Below are 17,328 nucleotides of genomic sequence, written 5' to 3' on the forward strand. Positions count from 1 at the left end.
CCTTTTTGATTTAGTGATGTCCTACCTGTACTATGCACAGGTACAAACTGCTGGACAAATTAATGAAAACCCTTAGCTGCAGCCTGAGCCAGCGTTGCTGGTGCCATGACACAGTGCCATTCCCTGCCATTTCTTGAAACTACCTAGTCACAATGCAGTCCATGTGTCCCAAAACCTGCCTGAATCAGCAGTTATTCTTCTGACTGGACAAGTTATAATGAGAAAGGGTATTTTTAGTGCAGTTTTAGGTATGGATATGTGCTAACCACTGCCAGTAAGAAAAATTATAGAAACGTTGAAAACTGGTACAGACTTTCCAGGCATATAATATCCAGTTGTCTCTAAGAGGCAACAACAGCTACAGCAGTACATGCTGAAAAGCCTCTGCTGACATTTCAAATATTGTCTTATTTTAACACAATCCTGCTTTTATTTTCGCACAGAATCCAGCCTCCTTCCTGCACCGGTAATTTTCTGCCTTCTAGAATGCAGTACTGTAAGAAACACTCAACATAGTGATGAGCACAAGCCCTGTTCCAGAGAACTGGTGATGACATGATATTGTCAGCACCAGCTTTAATATCCATTCAGCTTGGATGCTAAACAGAGCAGGGGACCTTCCCCACAGACGTACAGAAATAAAAGGCCCCTGTTCACTCCAGTAACAATACCAACACATGTATTAAAGGAGATTCAAAGGAAAAGTAAACTGTATTTCAGAAAGGTCCATGCAAATGGAAAATCAGGTACATTATTATAAGTATCAGGCAGCCTTTTATATGATATGACAGAAGACGCTCTTGAGTCCAAGTCCCTCTGACTCCCATCTTTGTGTATGTTCCATACAGGCAAGCCGCTGCCTTCCAGTCCCACTGTCTTCCACATGAATTCACAGGAATCTGATGACACAGAGAAGTCTGCAGCTGTTTTGGTGGTAAACTCCCTCCCTGAACATCCACATACCATGCTCCATGCATATGCTCCTCTATGCTGTGCACACTGACCCTCCCCCCAGTAGCATTCAATCTAAAAACTGCATGGCAGAACAGTAGTGTAGCATGAGATGAGGTGTAAACGTGATTCCTGCCAGCATTCAGTAACAAGTAGAATCATTTGCTTCAGCAGCTTACAGACTCACCCTAGTTAAACTCTTAATATTTAAGTGCACAAGCCTCTCCCCTTTTTCCTTTCTAAGGCTAGAAATAGAGGCTATTGTGGACAGCTCAGGTATCTTGTGTCTGTAGATGTAGATGCTTCTGTGAGGTTTGCACTACCAATTAACTTTCCCAAGTAATGAGGTATAATCCCCGCCCCTGAGAAACCCTGCTTCATCTGTGATATACTCCTTGCAGAAATCCAGCAGCCTAAGTTCAGATTCATGAGATTTTATTTATATATATATATATATTCTTTGAGAAGCTACAGCAATAAAAATTTGACATGGGAACCCTTCTACTCTTTTCCTCTCTGGGACAAATACTATGTAATCAGTGAAGAGTGTTTTAACACTAAGAAAGGGAAAATTTTATAATCGGTGCCCATATAAAGTTATGTGTATTAAAAATGTTCAGCCAATCTCTGTAGAAAACAATGAAGATAAATGACTGCTGTGAATTAGTTTAGGGCTGCTACTATAAGATGTTTCAGTTTCTCACATATTATAGGTAGTGAAATTTATGATTTATTCTGGCTTTTATTCACTGCCACTGTAATAAAAAACCCCAACAATTTGGCAGCAATATAAATGGTTTCCCATCAATGTGAATAGTGTCAGTCTGTGGACCTCTATGTTTTCACTTGAGGTCCAGTAAATCAGAAGTTAACCACTTAAACATGAATTCTACTGATACAAGTTTAAAAATGGAGGAATCAGACCCAAACATTGATTCTGCAAGCCCTTTGCTAATGAAACCAGCTCTGCTATTGTTTATATCCTAACTGAACCCTATCACAATCATTTGGATACAATAAACAGCCCTTGCAGATGGCTGGCTGCTAAAGAAAAGGGGGGGGGGGGGGGGGGGGGAAGAGGTGTATAATGGCCACACTAAAAAGCTTTGATAACAACACATCAACTTCATAAACTTGTGTCCTGCAGTAATACAAGTGGGCATTCAGCAGACCACAAACAACAAAGGAAAATGTAGATGACTTCATCAGCCATTAAGTCTGCTGTGCCCTGATCTAAGAGCATGATTCAAAATTAAAATCAAGGAAATTTGTCAACAAGCATTTACTCAGCTCAGAAGAATCCTCAATTGTTGTGGCTTTTACACTGCACCCATTTGGGAGTGTCAAACAGACCATGAACAGGGAGGATACTGAGCAGACTGTTGCTGTATTTTACCAATTGCAAATCAATAAAAACAGTCCTTTGAGGCAGAGGCTTAGTCTGTATCATTTCTACTTTATGCTAGAGACTGGAACAGATACATGCCATTACATTCTAGGGTGGAAAGAAAAACAAACAGTTTCATCTCTTCCTCCTGCACCCAGACCTTGCAGGCTTGTTCAAAACAGAGCAGAGCAAGCCCTTGCCAATCTAAGTCATAGTAGTCCTGAGGAGTGAAAGTCAGAGTGCCTTTCCATGGCTGTGGAAAGCTGTTCTTCAGCAATGGAAGTTACACGGAGAACCAAGAAGAGATTAGATGATTATTCATTATTCAAAAGTAGGATTAAGAAGTAAATGACGGTTTGAGGATGTACTTTAGGAGACAGAATGACACAATCCCATACCATTTAGAGAGTGCCTTCTGAAACTGCCCCCATACTTCAACACCCACACTTTTTCCCTTTAAATGTTAAAAAGCTGGGGAAGAGGCCTAGTGCACAGAAACTGCATATGGATACATACCCATTTCTTCATATATTTGTGAAAAAGAGTTGAGCTCTCGAATATGCAGAAAAAATTGCACACAGGAAAAACTATTTCAAGGCACATTTTACTCCTTTAGCCAATAAGTATTTCTAAGTCATACATGGGGCAACATTTAATTTTTCTGATCTGGAATCTTCTAATTCTAATAAATACATAGCCAGTTTTCAATACCAGTAAGGGTACTTCCTACACATCTTCACTGGCTTCATATTTTGCTTTACCAACTAATTCAATCATTTGTCAGTAATTAATATGGTGAAATGTTATTTTTAAAACCTTCTGATTTTAGTCTTATGAACTGCAACATACCCCAAGATCTTTATTCTAGTTCCATCCTTAAAAATCTACTTTTTGGCAAGTGTTCAAGGCAGCAAGTGTTTCTATAAATGCAAGTGCAAATATGTCTCATAGAATGCATGGCAGAGAACTGAAGAGACATTTAAGAAAACACAACTGAACAAAGCAGTGACATTGATTACAGGGGAGTTTTGGTTTATGTATCAGTATTTAAAAATAGTTTCTTTCTGGCCAAAACACTGTTTTTTCAGAGCACTATTCTGAGTAGTGTAACAGGGAAGTCTCTTTGTACCCTCAGTTTTTTGGTTTTGAAGGATCTCAGATTAACAGAAAATTTAAGGATTGAAAAAGAAATAAATCAACAAACAGAGAAGCAATGAAAGAAAACAAATTATGTGAAGTAACTCCAAGCATTCTGCCCATGGCTAGTAATCCACACTTTACGAATATGAGAAAAGATGCAAAGAGATGGAGTTAGCCTGCCTAAACTCACATCCGTAGTCAATAGGATAGTCAGGAACAAAATTCGACTTCTACGTTCTAGCCTAAGCACCAAGCTACAGTTCTTAGAAATAGAAAAAAATAGTCACAAAAAGCATAGTCCTATAAAAAAGAGAGTATGAGAAAACAGTCTCATCGAGGTAAATACTTGTTTGTGGAGATTACTGCCTGTCTCACCAATACCCTAGTGACCACCCTGTCTGCACCCATAATTAGGGCAAGCCCCTCTGTAACTGCATGAGGTCATGTTTTCCTTTCAAGCAGCAGTAAATTACCATGCTTGTTATCACTCCTGTACACAGATTCCCTCAAAAACTAGATTATCTCCAGGGCATCCTTTGCTATTTTGTCATTTTCAGTATCACTCTCACTATAGCAGGAAAAAAAGACACAAAAAAAATCAGCATTTAGGGTTTGAGAAACAAAGATATTCGGGGCGGGGCGGGGGGGGGGGGGGGGGGGGGGCGGGCGGGGAAGAGTGAAAGAAGCAGATCATCCTGGAACTGCCAATTTTCTGTATCCTTTGAGGATTAGATCCAAGCTTATAATTTCAGTGAGCAATTATCTAAATAGAAATGCTCTAATTGCACTAGGATTGTGTTTTCTCTGGAGTGTTATTTCTTTCAAGTATCCTGCTGTTTATTTATATTCAGCTAAATACAAGGTATGCTGAGCTACCCAGCGATTTACACTGCAGTAGGGATGTTACCATTGGTACACAGGAGATTGCTGGTTTAGCACAGAAAACCCTCTAGGCTGTTCTAACTTACTAGAACTAAGCCCATTCCAGTCTCTGTCTTATAAACTCACAGTTTAATAAAGAAAACAAAGCAATTCTTCCTGGATGATTGTCAATGAACTGCTTTGTTGCCTCTGGAATCACTGCCAGCTCGGGGAAAAGTAGGGGGAAAACAGGCATGATACACAGCTACCCAAGGAAAACAGCTTACCTGGCTTGGTACCCCAGACGTCTGGAAGCAGCACACATGTTAGGGGAGGGACTGTCACGGAGGCAAACCACAGCCACACACAGTTTCTTCAGCAGTGACAGTAGTTTACATTGATCATTTCAACATGCCTCAACAGCTGCTGTAACCAATATTACAGATACACTGGGAAAGAGAACAGCACCAAGACAGACAGCCAAGGCACAACAGACCTAACACTTGCTTATTAAAGTTTCGTACCTAGTAAGAGCAGAAAGGTTGTAAGGGTTGGCCTCAACTGTTATGCACCTTATGCACCATTGCACAAGAAAAGTTGTGTCTGTCTTAAAGGTTAATCAGCCTGTAAAATGTGCACATTTGAGGGAAAAGGAGAAACTCTCCTTCAGCGGGAGTTGTGGGGATTTGTCTAAAAAGGGCTCCTATTCCTCCTTCTCCAGAACTACAGCAAAATGTCAGAAGAAAAAGTAGCAAGAGGAAACTCAAAGATCATTGCATTCTGCTTGAAAACCAAAATGGATCACATTAGTCTAGAAAGTCTTAGTGGCAACATCACAATGTTTATGCAATTCTTCAAGGGTCAGGCAAGAGAGAAAGTTTCCTACTGCACATACCTGCATCAAAAGCTTCTTAATAGCTTAATTTGTGTTTATTTATGTTTATGCACTGTAATGGAGATACAGAAAAAGGGGAAAGGGCCAAAACTAAGAGAGTTTAGAAGAGGATAACATTCAGGAGAATGCATGAAAATTATAGTTTCAGAGGCGCTAAGTATATCAAGACAGGTAGAATTCCCTAAACACCACTGTTTGTTTCAAATTCCAATCAAGAGTAACTGCTTTACGTTAACACTAAAGAAACAATGAATAGCATGTTTCTCCTCTTCTTAACGTGCCATCATTAATCAAGAACTTGACAGAGCAGTAAGTGAAGAGGGTCTTTATCTGCTTTATTTCTGCATAGAATGGATTGTATGATTCACTTTAACCATCTTCAAACAGCACAACTTTTAGAATCATGGCTGAGTTCTGATTTCATACCAAAAAAGCATGACAAATAGGAGGTTGTGTACAAGCCTAATTTTTGTACCAAATTTTACCATGCAAAACATGCACAGAGCACCTGTTGATGAGCCACAGGCATCTGTGACAAAGGTCCCAAGGATAAAACACAAAAATATCTTAACTGGCAACTAAAATCACAACAGCCAATAAATTCCAATCCGTGACATGGACTAAAAAATATATGTTTCAGAAATGCACCTACTTAAAGCTAATTTTCTATGCTGCCATGAACACTACCAGCAGAGAAACAGTATCTACTCGCCTTTCCTTTAACAGCGAAGACGACGATGGAGAGGAAGATAAATACAATCATTTTTTTATCCAAAGCCATCACTCAAATTGACGGCGCAACTGGATTTTTCCACAGCTGAATAGACATATACCTGTTAATTTTATTGCTTTTCTCTACTTATTCAACTGAAGGTAGAACCTTTAAAGCCTGGGACATCCAACACTAGAACAGACAAGTCCTACTTACAGATATGTGAAAGTGAATTAGTGGCAAGAAAGGGTTTGCAGAAACAGACCAAGTTCATAACTACTCTTGAGGGAAACATCCTACTTAACCAACTGGAAGCTTTCCTGGTGCAGTGGCTTTTTACCATGCCTCACTTCAATCACTTCAGAAATATTACAGCCTCACAATATGACAAAATTTTCACATGTAAAATTCTCTAAGGCTGGTGCATTTTAATGACTAAGCATTTGGGACAAGAGGGACAAGTAAGTCTTTGCTGCCTTCTCATTCCAAGTTTACTGCATTGGAGCCACGAGCGCAAGGATGCAAAATCTCCATGCAGAAACAGCAATCCACAATATGAATCAGATTTATTTTTTTTTCTCCCCAAAAGGGTCTAAAGATAGGAAAAAGGGCAAGGGAATGTCATGCAGATTAGAAAGTGTCCTGGACAGCAGAGCACTCAAGAATCCCAGGCCAGTCTTCAGGAGTTCCACACCGTTTCAGCTGAAAGGGCAAGAATGTACCAGCAAAGAACTTGATGTTTAAAGCATCACACACAGATTTTGGGGTCTACCTTCTACAAGTCCTGCCTGTTCATCATTGTTTTTCTTCTTGCTCCAGAGGAGTTCCAGAACGGCACTCAAAACCAAAGCTTTCATGGCATTTTCATGAGGTTGGGATCCCCAGTCCTTTGAAGAAAACCAGGTTCTCTATATGTGCTCAGATGTTCATGCATGTCTTCCTTCACGTAGTACTGCTGTTTTATTATTTTTATACAGGTATCATGATATTGAATGGTGGAAAGAAAGCTTTTCTAAAACATAAATTCATACCTTGTTCTGTCTTCCAGAAAATGAATTTTTTACCACCTAGTTTGCAAAATGCAATTACACAACTGCACTTGCAAATTACAGCAATCATTCAGGTTTCCAGAAGCCAAATCTATTCAGGAAAAACAGATTTAGAATTGAAAACCTGGAGGATACACAATAAAGTAGTACCTTAAATTCTAAACATAGCTGGTAGCAAACCATAAAATTCAAGCAATATTTTTAATCATTTATTCTCAGCATATAGCAAAGACAAAGGACAACTTGTATTTGATCATAAAGGCCTCAGTATTTATTATTTATTCCTTATTAAATTCAATTATCACTGACAGTAAGTCTTTCTCTGGTAGACTTATTCAGTTAGTCGCACTGTGTTTCAGCAGAGCAAGGATTTTAGGACTGCATTACCTGTCAACTGAATCTGTGAATTCAGTGTGTTCTGGGTTTATCTTAACAGTTGGCTACTATGCTGTTTGTTAATTTACTATTGAAATTGTTGGATTACTAGTAAGCTATCATAGACATAACACTGTCAAGTTACCTAATTTCAAGATAAGTTCATGCTTCTTGACCAACTAGTTTCACTGAATAAAAGTTAAACATTTTTGGCTGGGATGGGAAATAATTTTTGAGATTCCTAATTTTAAGACAAAATATGGAGAACAGATTTCTCTGCAATTAATTTGGTATTTTAATTTTACAAAACCATTCAAGGAACAGGCAGTAAGTCGAAGGCTCTCAGTTTCCAAGGTACTTCATGAACAAACTCTGGATTCTGAAGCCACAGTTTGTATCTCAAGCTTAAATTAATCTCTGCTTCATTATCTCCATCTCATTTGAAGACAATTACATACTGTTTTCTGTGTTATCACTGGTTGCAGTAGCATTGTATTTCTATTTATTATTAGCATCGTATTCTCTTAGCACACATTCTTCTCTAGCTGCTTCAATGCTGCTGACTTTCTTAAATCTATTCTTTGAACTGTGCTCCCAATTTCCTGTGAATAAGACTCTCTTATTTGCAGCTGTCTCCTAAGATAGCCTTCTCTTTCTCATACATATTCAAATACCAAATGGAATTTTTATTGCTCCTGTATCTTATTAATTTTTTGGATACTAATAAAAAAATCAAGACTTTTAAAGCAAAAACCGAAGCAGTGTTTCAGTCACATTCCTCACATCTACCAGAAAGCAGTGGATCATCTACCTTCTTGGTTGAACTTCAGTTATGGTTTAATTTGATAATTCTGGTTAACACAACCCAACAGATAGGCTCTGGCCCCTTTTCACAAGGAACAAAACCAATCTATTTTGTTAGTGTCAAAGAAACAGACAAGCCCGAACTGAACAGTTATACCACCATAAGAAATTACTCACCATCTGTGTTTATAAATACCCCCTCTGCTTATGGGCAAATATTTTCAATCCCATTCAGTGTACTAGCTACCTTAAAGAGGTATGCAAACTGTTTCTACACACTTTTTTCACTATCTGTCATGACTTTTCATCCAGAGCAGGCAGAACGCATGTGTGCAAAAGCAAGCAGTGTAGTCCCATTTTACTGTCACATTCTACGCTCTAGAGCGATCATAGTTTTTTTTATTTAATTCAAAGAAAATATTTGAAACTATCACTCCTTCTGTGAACTGTTCTTCTCTAACATAAATGACGGGAAATATCTTGCTGTCCCTGAATTCCACGTTTTCCAAATTACTTTTCTCCTATCTTACCCCAGTCTCCAAATAAAGATGTTTCATTGCAGATGCCTATGTAGCTACATTAAATTGGCACTTAAGGCTCTAGAAAATAGTAAAGCAACAGGTTTGAAACTTTTCCAGTTTGGAACTGTTTGCAAGGTTTATGAAAATTGGCCAAAAAGAGATACTGAATTTAAATACACAAAACTAATTGAAAGGCTATACTAAATGTATGCACAGTGTACCACAAAGCCAAGATGACAGTATCAGATCGGTTTGCATTAAACAGGTCAGGGGTAGGGGGGGACTTCAGGAAAAACAAAATAACAATGGCGTAACTTAGCATATTTGTACTTGGGTCAGATCCAGCTGAACACTTTGGAAAGGATGCTGCTCAAAGTGAAAGGTGAATGGAGGAACAGAGATCAGGAAGGAGGTGGGTGTTTGTCGTTAAGAAAAATAATTTGTGAAAATGCATTAACTAGCGAATGTATTATGTTGCAGTAAACACTCCAAATATTTGAAGAAATACTATAGCAGTATCTTGATTCCCTTGATTGTTATTAAGTAGAAGGCAAACAAATGCTTCTTTGCAGAAACAGAGTTTGGAGCTCTGCCAGGAATGGTCACATCTAACACACATTATTTATGACTGTATAAAGTGCAAGAATATTAGTCATTTAATGAATAGCTGGAGGATGTCTGTTACAAGACATGAAACGATCATAACTTGTTAAAGGTAAAGAAGGTTAAAAATGGGAATTTCATCACTCAGGAAGCTGTTGCGAGTGCAGAACAGTCTCCACCTCAGGTCTACAGAAATGCATTTCCTAGCTTCTCTTAAAACCGCTGTCACAGGCATCACTGGTGGCCTTTTAAACTTCACGACCTAGCATTGTCTTCTCTTCATCATCATGTCTTACAAACCCCCACTGATATCTCTAACACCACAGATTTCCCATCTCTCACTCTGATTTCACTTTGGTACACAGTTATATACCCAGTGGGCTTCCTCCCTGTCTTTCTTCTCAGAGCTACATTCAGTAGTCTCCTCTTCCTCCTCCTCCCTTCATACATCGTGGACATTTTCCAAGGGGCTCTTCTCACCCCACCACATTTTCACATTTTCTATTTTTACCCTTCTGTTGACCTCATTCACTCACGTGGTCTCTCCTCAAGCAGGGACTGACAACCCTCAAATATTCCTCTTCTGCCTGTCTCTACCCTGCCACCTTTCTCTGCTCTCACAGATACTGCAATACTAAATATAACAATAGAATTACACATTTATCCCACCTAACCTCATTCCAACCCTTGCCTTTTTTGCTGCAAAAGGAATCTTTTACCCAACTACAGATGAAGGTTTTGAGACAGAGCAGCCATAAGATATAGACTTTTCCCTTTATTTACACCTTGTTTATTTTTCTTTTCTTATCCTTTATTCTGATATTAAAGCATGCATATTAAAGAAGGGAAAAAAGAGCTTTCTAAGAAGAAGAAATTCTCTTTCGATCTGTATTCAAATAAGGAGATGAAACAGGACATGATGAAACAATAGCCTTTTGTTGTTGTTCAGAAAATACCTGAAATTTCATGAAATACGGAGCTGTTTGTATATGTAATCTGGTTACATAAAGTGTTCTGTACCTCTGCCACTGAATTTTGTGAAGCAGCATGGGTTACAGGGTTTGTTGCTTGCTTTTTTTTTTTTTTTTTTTGATTATGGCTTTACATTATTTTTGCCTCTTTTAAAGCAGCTCCCCATTTTCCTAAAAATGGCTGTTTCCAGCCATCAGACTTTGCAACTTCTGTTAGAACAAACTGACCATGCCTGGCTAACTACTTGCTCAATCCGTTTATTCAGTTTCCAATACAGCCCAGCCCAGCACAGTATATCTGGCATTATGTATCATACACATCATGCAAAAATTTCTCTCAAGCATAATCGTGGCTCTTAAAACTCAAACTTTGCCACACAATGACAAGGTCTCCACATTACCAGAATCACATTCCCTCCTCCTCCACCCCCATCCAACTCCTCATCAGTCTCTAGCATGACTCAACCCAGTTGAAAAGCAGTAGGTTTACAAGTCATTTCATTTATTTCAAGAGATACATCACATGGAGGAAATAAATAACACTGTTTTACAAAAGTTATTTTCAGTGCCTGGTTCCTGGTAGGTAATAGGGTCCCTCTGGTTCCATAAGGTGCTTCCAGCTGGGAATTCTACATTAGTTTTGGCTTAACCAGAATGATACTAACATTTTGAAGCCCACTCTTACAATGGCAGCAGAACCATGCCCCATAGCCTGTCAACACTTCCTTCTAATTCTTTAAGCTGAAAAATCTATTTCAGAACTACTCCTGTTGTTACAATTACTGCCTTATCTCCAAGACCACGGACAGGGTAAAAACTGCTTTTGCACAAATACATTCTTCCTAAGGTCCTGTGCTGAGGGCCATCTTTCACTTGCCAAAACCCTGAAATTCAGCTAGATCCTGAGGTTTTCAACACATTTTTAACAATTTCACTTCCAGATAGTAGGCAGCTTATTGGCTAGCCATGAGATGTTTCTGTATATGCTCTTTTTTGTCTCCCTCTTGCTGGCCTATTGTCAGTGTGGTGAGCCATGTTAAAATTTATACAACACAAAAGAGGAAAAAAACCAAAATGACTGTCATGTATCATCCTGAGAAAAATGAAGTTAAAGTATTTTATTTTCAGTAGTCACGAGGCATTGAAACCAGTAGCAAACATTTATCTGGATGTTGCAGAAACTGCAAAATAATCAAATGGGGCAGGTGTGAAAAAAGCAATGAGGACTAACAGAGGAGAGATGGTTAATTGAACTGAAAGGGGCCAGGTAGTAGCTGAAATTTCAGTATTATAAATAGGACATTATGTAGCTGAACTAAAAATAGGAGATTTATTTTTACTTAATGTTCCTCACCGCTGGCTGCTGACCTAGAGAAAGAGGACTCAGAAAGGAGAATTAAACAATTCCCCACCACCATGCAAAACCAACACCACTAGCCTGGCTCCAGGGTCTATTTGTAAACTAAGAAGAATCCTGTTTTTTAAACCAATTTCAAAAGATGTCTAATTGAAAGAACTCCCTAATGTTGCTGGGAAAAGAACGTTATAGATTACACCAATTTCTACAGAAGACCAGCTGCAATTACAAATTCCCTGTCTACATACTTGCTTGTAACAAAAAATCACCAGTGTATCTAATCCAATTCCTTCACACACTTTATATGTATGCAACTGTTGTCCTACGCTATAAGCAGTCTCTGCTCAACAGTACTTGGTTTCGAGGCAAGACTGAGGGGCCCAGCACAGGTTTGGAGGAAAATGCTGTGTCAACCTGCCACCTGCTAACTGTCTCAGGGCAGCACCTTGTGTTCTTCCCTTTCCTAAGGACCAATTTTACACTTAAACTGAGAAACCTAATTTAGCTATGGTGAAACGGCAGCTTATACGGCCAGCTGCTGAGGTGGTGTTCATACTTTGTTTCATTTTAAAAAAAAAAAAAAGGAAAAAAATAAAAAGATTAAACTAGCACAAGCCTAGACCACCAAATCTGGATTTAGCTTCAAGGCCATACATCTAATCCTCAGGACAAGAGAGACTTGAAACCATGGTTTTGGTTCTGCTTAAAAAGATAAGAGGAAGCTGTAAAATAAAAACAGAACTGAATCTCAACTTAAGTTCACAGATGTGAAGTCCATGGCTTTTTTGTTGTTGTTGGTTTTTTTTGGTGGGGGGGCATCACTAACTAAAATCTAAGTGTCTCAATACACTTGAGACTGGCTGTTTCTGTATCTGCTAAATACTGGATCTCTGTAATGTACCATAGACCCCAAGGGTCTACGCTGAAGCATTTATTCATCACCACTTGTGTAGGAAGCTGAAATGAAGATGAGAATATGGTGATTGAACTTTGGAGAGTAAGCCATAATTACTTAAAAAAGTTTATGACAACAACAAAAATAACTTGCATCATTTGTCATTGCCGGTCAAATTGAAACAAAGGTATTTGTTACAAGAAATTATCATATTTAAGGAGAAATACTTAGCATCTGTGTAGTCTGTATGCAAATCTACTAGCCAGCTTTCTCTTGGGCGGAAAAATGGCAGTCTACTTACTTGCTGTATTTGTTCACCATTTGCATCCTTCATTAGTATTGGCAATTTGATTTGTTTGGGAATGGCAAGACTCGGAAGATAATTCTACACTTAGCTTAAATAATTCTAAAACGCAGGTTAGCAGAGAGGCAGATGATAATTCAAAACTTCTTGCTGCTGCTAAGCTATTTCAGCTTCTCTCACTGTCAAAGCCAAGTCAAACACACCTAAATTAAAATGCCTATTTGCAGTGTCTCAAAAGACAACAGAAAGATCATTTTTTTTTCTCTCTTGATTTTCATATGCTGAATCAGAACCTCAAAATAAAAGTCAACGCCATCACTAAGGCTGCACTGTTGTATTACTGCTAGGTTTCAACATAGCAGGCAGCTTCAGAGGAAAACAAGAACCATACACCTTCCATATTTGCAATGTTGGCTGTATTTGCCATTTCCTTTCTTTCACTGTTGTACTAATTTTTATGCATTTATACATACAGATTATATACATACACACACACAACACCACTTCAAACATACTTTAGATACTACTAATAATTTCAACTAAAGTACATTGCTTTTTCCTCTTCCCCTTCCAACTCATTCACATTAACCAGACACGAATCACCGTGCAACCTCTGGAATCCTCTTGGCTGCAAATGGAAGGCAATGCAACAGCTAAGGAAAGGACGCACCAGAGACCTAGGTTCACGCGACCTGTGCTTGCCAGGCATGACCTACATCTCTTAAGCACCATTTCTGTGGTATAAGGACATGAGGGAACTTCAACCTAGCAGCACCACAATACACTAAAACGGGCCTGTTGTTCCATAACCACAAACGATGCAAGTCCCATCGAGCCACAAATAAAAGCTCCTACGAATGATGTCCCAAGTTCTCGCCCAGATATTCAACCCAGTAACAGAGATATTTTCATATGGAAAAGGTGTCTTTCATGCCATTCTGCTCAAAGGGAGAATTCTCACTTCACTTGCAGGTATGGCCTTTCTGCTTCCCCAGTATAACATACGGTACACAACTTCTGTATCCAGTATCTTCTAACACGTGGTAAGATCTAATAAACAATTCCAGATAACATTACGACATCGCCAGTAAGTACTGGACACTAGAATTGGCTTCCACTTGACACACCACTCCCTGCAAGTAATATGCAACTTCCCAACTAGGAGATTTAGCTCAACTACAGCATTTTCCCCCTCACCTTGAACACAGCCCCAGGCACAGAAACAGAAGCCCTTGAACACAAGCCCAGTGCAGAAAAAATTCCAAGGGAGAACGTTTTGCTCCTGTTGTAACTAGAAGATGATTTAAGAGTTTCCATTTTGAATACCAAGAAGCTCCAGAGGAAAGTTTAAGGTTTCCTTGTTACTACCCTTCTTTGGCCTTCATACTATCTATTCTTGGCCATCCTGAAAAACAGAACCAACAGCAACGCAGCTGCACCAAAGTAAGGACAAACTGGCTTTCTGAAGAAACTTCTAGTATTTAAATCTTTTCTTCAAATATCATTAACTCCAGCCAGCCTCTTCTGTCTTCCTAGTTAAAATAAACAAATTATCCTATAACAAAAAAAGTTATCTCAAACCCCATTCTCCATAGCTGCCGTCTGCTAGCTGTATGACAGTGCACAGTGACCAGGTTTTGATTGTCATGCTGTCACGTACCACACACTTGTACAGCCACCTAAATGAAGCCACTGTGGACCAGTTACGGAAGATCTGTTATTCCATTTGGAATTACTCATTTGGGGATTTGCTTTTTGATTTGTTTTCCCCTGAGGTTTTTTGGAAGCACTAGTGGGTTGAAGTTTAAATTAAATTGGGACCATCAGCATCCTAAAGTCAACTATTCAGTAGCACACATTTAATATTGATTTAATATGATTATGTGGGCTGCCTGCAACCACAGCTAACTAACGCTACTTATACACAGAGTATTTTATATATTCATCACCAGTAATGTTAGAATACCAAGCAAACCAAAATACAGCAAAACTATCCACACAATTATTTAGCTCTGAAAGCTATACAGAAGGGGAAGAATTAAAAGTTGGAATCTTCAATTCACAAAGACAGCTCTGGTCAATTTCGTAAACTGCACAGTCTAAGGTGCCACTGGTTAATTACAATATTGTAGAATATACAAAACAAGTGACAAACCAACCACTACGCTAACTAAAATGAATCGCTAATATAATAAACTGCACCAATGCCAATTTTTTTGGAGGACAACCTTAAGTTCCTGGCCACTTCCAGAGCCAGGGCATCAGCCAGTTCAAATATCCTACTGACCTTTGGAAAACAGAAATGCTGTATTAGGTCACATCATGGCTGTTTCTAAAATACCTACTATAGCTATAACTACAAAGCCGGGGGGGGGTGGTGGAAAGGAGTGAGGTGTAGCCTCATAACCTTACCAAACACCACAGAGAAGGTTATTGACAAGTATCAGCGCGGCCCCTGCTGTGATCTGTGATGGCATGTGAAGCCCCATGCTAGGGCCCTGCTCACAGCTGGGCACAGCAAAGTCCAGCCCAGTCTGCTTAGTTCCATAGTGCTGTTGTGAGCACAACATCAAGTTAATTTAAATAAGGAAAGCGGGTTACAAATGAAGTAGGATTGTGCAAGAGCACCTGGCATCAGCAAGTGATCGATAGCATCCCTGCAGTATTTGAGGGCACGGGGGCCGCCCGTAGGAACATGTAGCCCAAAGGGCTGGCTGAGGGAAGAGCCTGGGTGTCACTTTTACCTGAGGAACAGACCGCACGGCCTCCGGGGGACGGCCGCCACGCCAGCACCCGGCCCCGCCGAGCCCCGCGGCCGGCCCTCAGCACCGCGCCGGGCAGGCCGCCTCCAAGATGGCGGCCCGGCCACACGGCGCCCCTCCCGCGCGCGGCGGGCCGCTCGCTGCCGTCCCCCGGCGGGCCGGGCCGGGCGGCGAGGCGGGGCGGCGGCGGAGACCGGCCCTGTGCAGCACCGGTAGTGGCCGCGGGGAGACGCGGCCGGTGGCTGTTGGCGTGGGGAAGCCCCGCAGGGTGCCCAGCGCGGTCCCCGGCCGGCTGCGGAGGCTCGCCCGGTGCCGGGCCGCCGTGCTGGCTGGGGCTGGCGGTGCGGAACGCCGCGGCGGCAGCACCGCTTCAGAGGGCACCGGGATCCGTCCAAGCCTGGGGAACAGCCGTTTCAGCCGGAGGAGGCGCGCACTTGCTGTTGGACGTGTTTACAGACTGTCAAAATGGCCTAGGCCGAGGTATCAAAGGTCAGAACAGGTTTTAATCAAAGGTTTTGTAAAAATACAGTATTGCTACCAGCCCTCCGCATCCACGCCAACAAAACACTGCCAACCTGCTCATTCAGCCCCTGCCCGGGGAGGCTGTGCCCGGGTTACTGGTTACACAGCTCCGCATCCTTCCAGGCGTTCGAGGTTTTCCACCAGGCTGTGGACGTCCTGTGTCTGTTTCGGGGGTGAAGCCGTCAGCAAGCTCTTCCCCAGGTAATGAATGCCCCCGCAGATCTTTCCGCACCGTTACCTTCTTGACATGTAGCTTGTTTTATCTAAGGGTCTACATAAAACACAATAAAAGTCTCACTGGTTAAAGCGGTAGCTCTGTATCAAAGCTCCCAGCCTTTAAAATGTCACCCAAGAGTTCAAGAGAGTTATTTTAAAGCATGACAGTTCACAAGAACCATTTTTAGGCAAAATATCGATTTTGTTCTCATCGATATTTTTAGTACTCAGCAATTTAAATAGGTTTGGGGAACCTGATGCGCATTTAGCATTCACTTGGAAGTTTTTATTAGCAGACCCCCAGTTACCGTGAAGCAGGCTGTTGATCAGCAGCATGGCTACCACTGAGCCTCCCTTACATCAAACGACTGTCTTCCTTGAGTGATGCAAACACCTCTACAAAACAGGACAAGACTATCAACTTCATCAGGTTCCTCCTGTTATGCCAAGCAGAATTAGAATTAGCAAATTACAAGCTCAAGGCTCTGCAAAATAAACGCAGAATCTAATAGGCCCGGTAAGATTTACTATGATACCCCATTTTAGTCAATGTCAATAAAATTGAATGTGTAACTTAAGCCTACAGCCCTAAAATCCATTCTGTTGTCCAGGTAGAAAACCCCTTTTGATAAGCACAAGTGTTAATAATGAAATTGTTAAACTCCCCAATTTTGATATCATAGTTTTCCTGTTGTTCGTGTAATTTTAGGTATTCCACAGAAATATGCTTTCATTTTTATCAGAAACATTTTATATTAGATCCCATGCATTCTTTTAAAGCATGGGCAGTGCCAAAATTAAGAAATACCTGACAGTGGAAGACACTTTATTCATGTGGTGTAGGGTTTTAGCAAAGTGTGTAACGCATCGGAAATCTTCATTATAATGATACACAATTACAGTAGGCATAACGTACCTTTTCAGCTACATATTTCAGTAATAGTTATTTATATCAATCACTCCTGTGGAGTGTGTACCAGGAGTACATTTTCTCACAGGGTTT

At 40.4% G+C, this 17,328-nt stretch overlaps 1 long non-coding RNA gene across 1 annotated transcript in view; it reads right to left on the minus strand.

Annotated features, from left to right (window-relative positions):
• LOC114015436 (uncharacterized) overlaps positions 1 to 15,639 on the minus strand; it is a 95,989-nt gene extending 80,350 nt beyond the window's left edge. Inside the window, exon 1 of the long non-coding RNA XR_003559353.2 lies at positions 15,570 to 15,639. This is a non-coding gene — a long non-coding RNA (uncharacterized LOC114015436). The remainder of the gene's footprint in view (positions 1 to 15,569) is intronic.
• Between the last annotated feature and the right edge of the window lie 1,689 nt (positions 15,640 to 17,328).

This window comes from Falco cherrug, chromosome 14 (assembly GCF_023634085.1).
Source record: "Falco cherrug isolate bFalChe1 chromosome 14, bFalChe1.pri, whole genome shotgun sequence".
In the NCBI taxonomy this organism is placed as follows: domain Eukaryota; kingdom Metazoa; phylum Chordata; class Aves; order Falconiformes; family Falconidae; genus Falco; species Falco cherrug.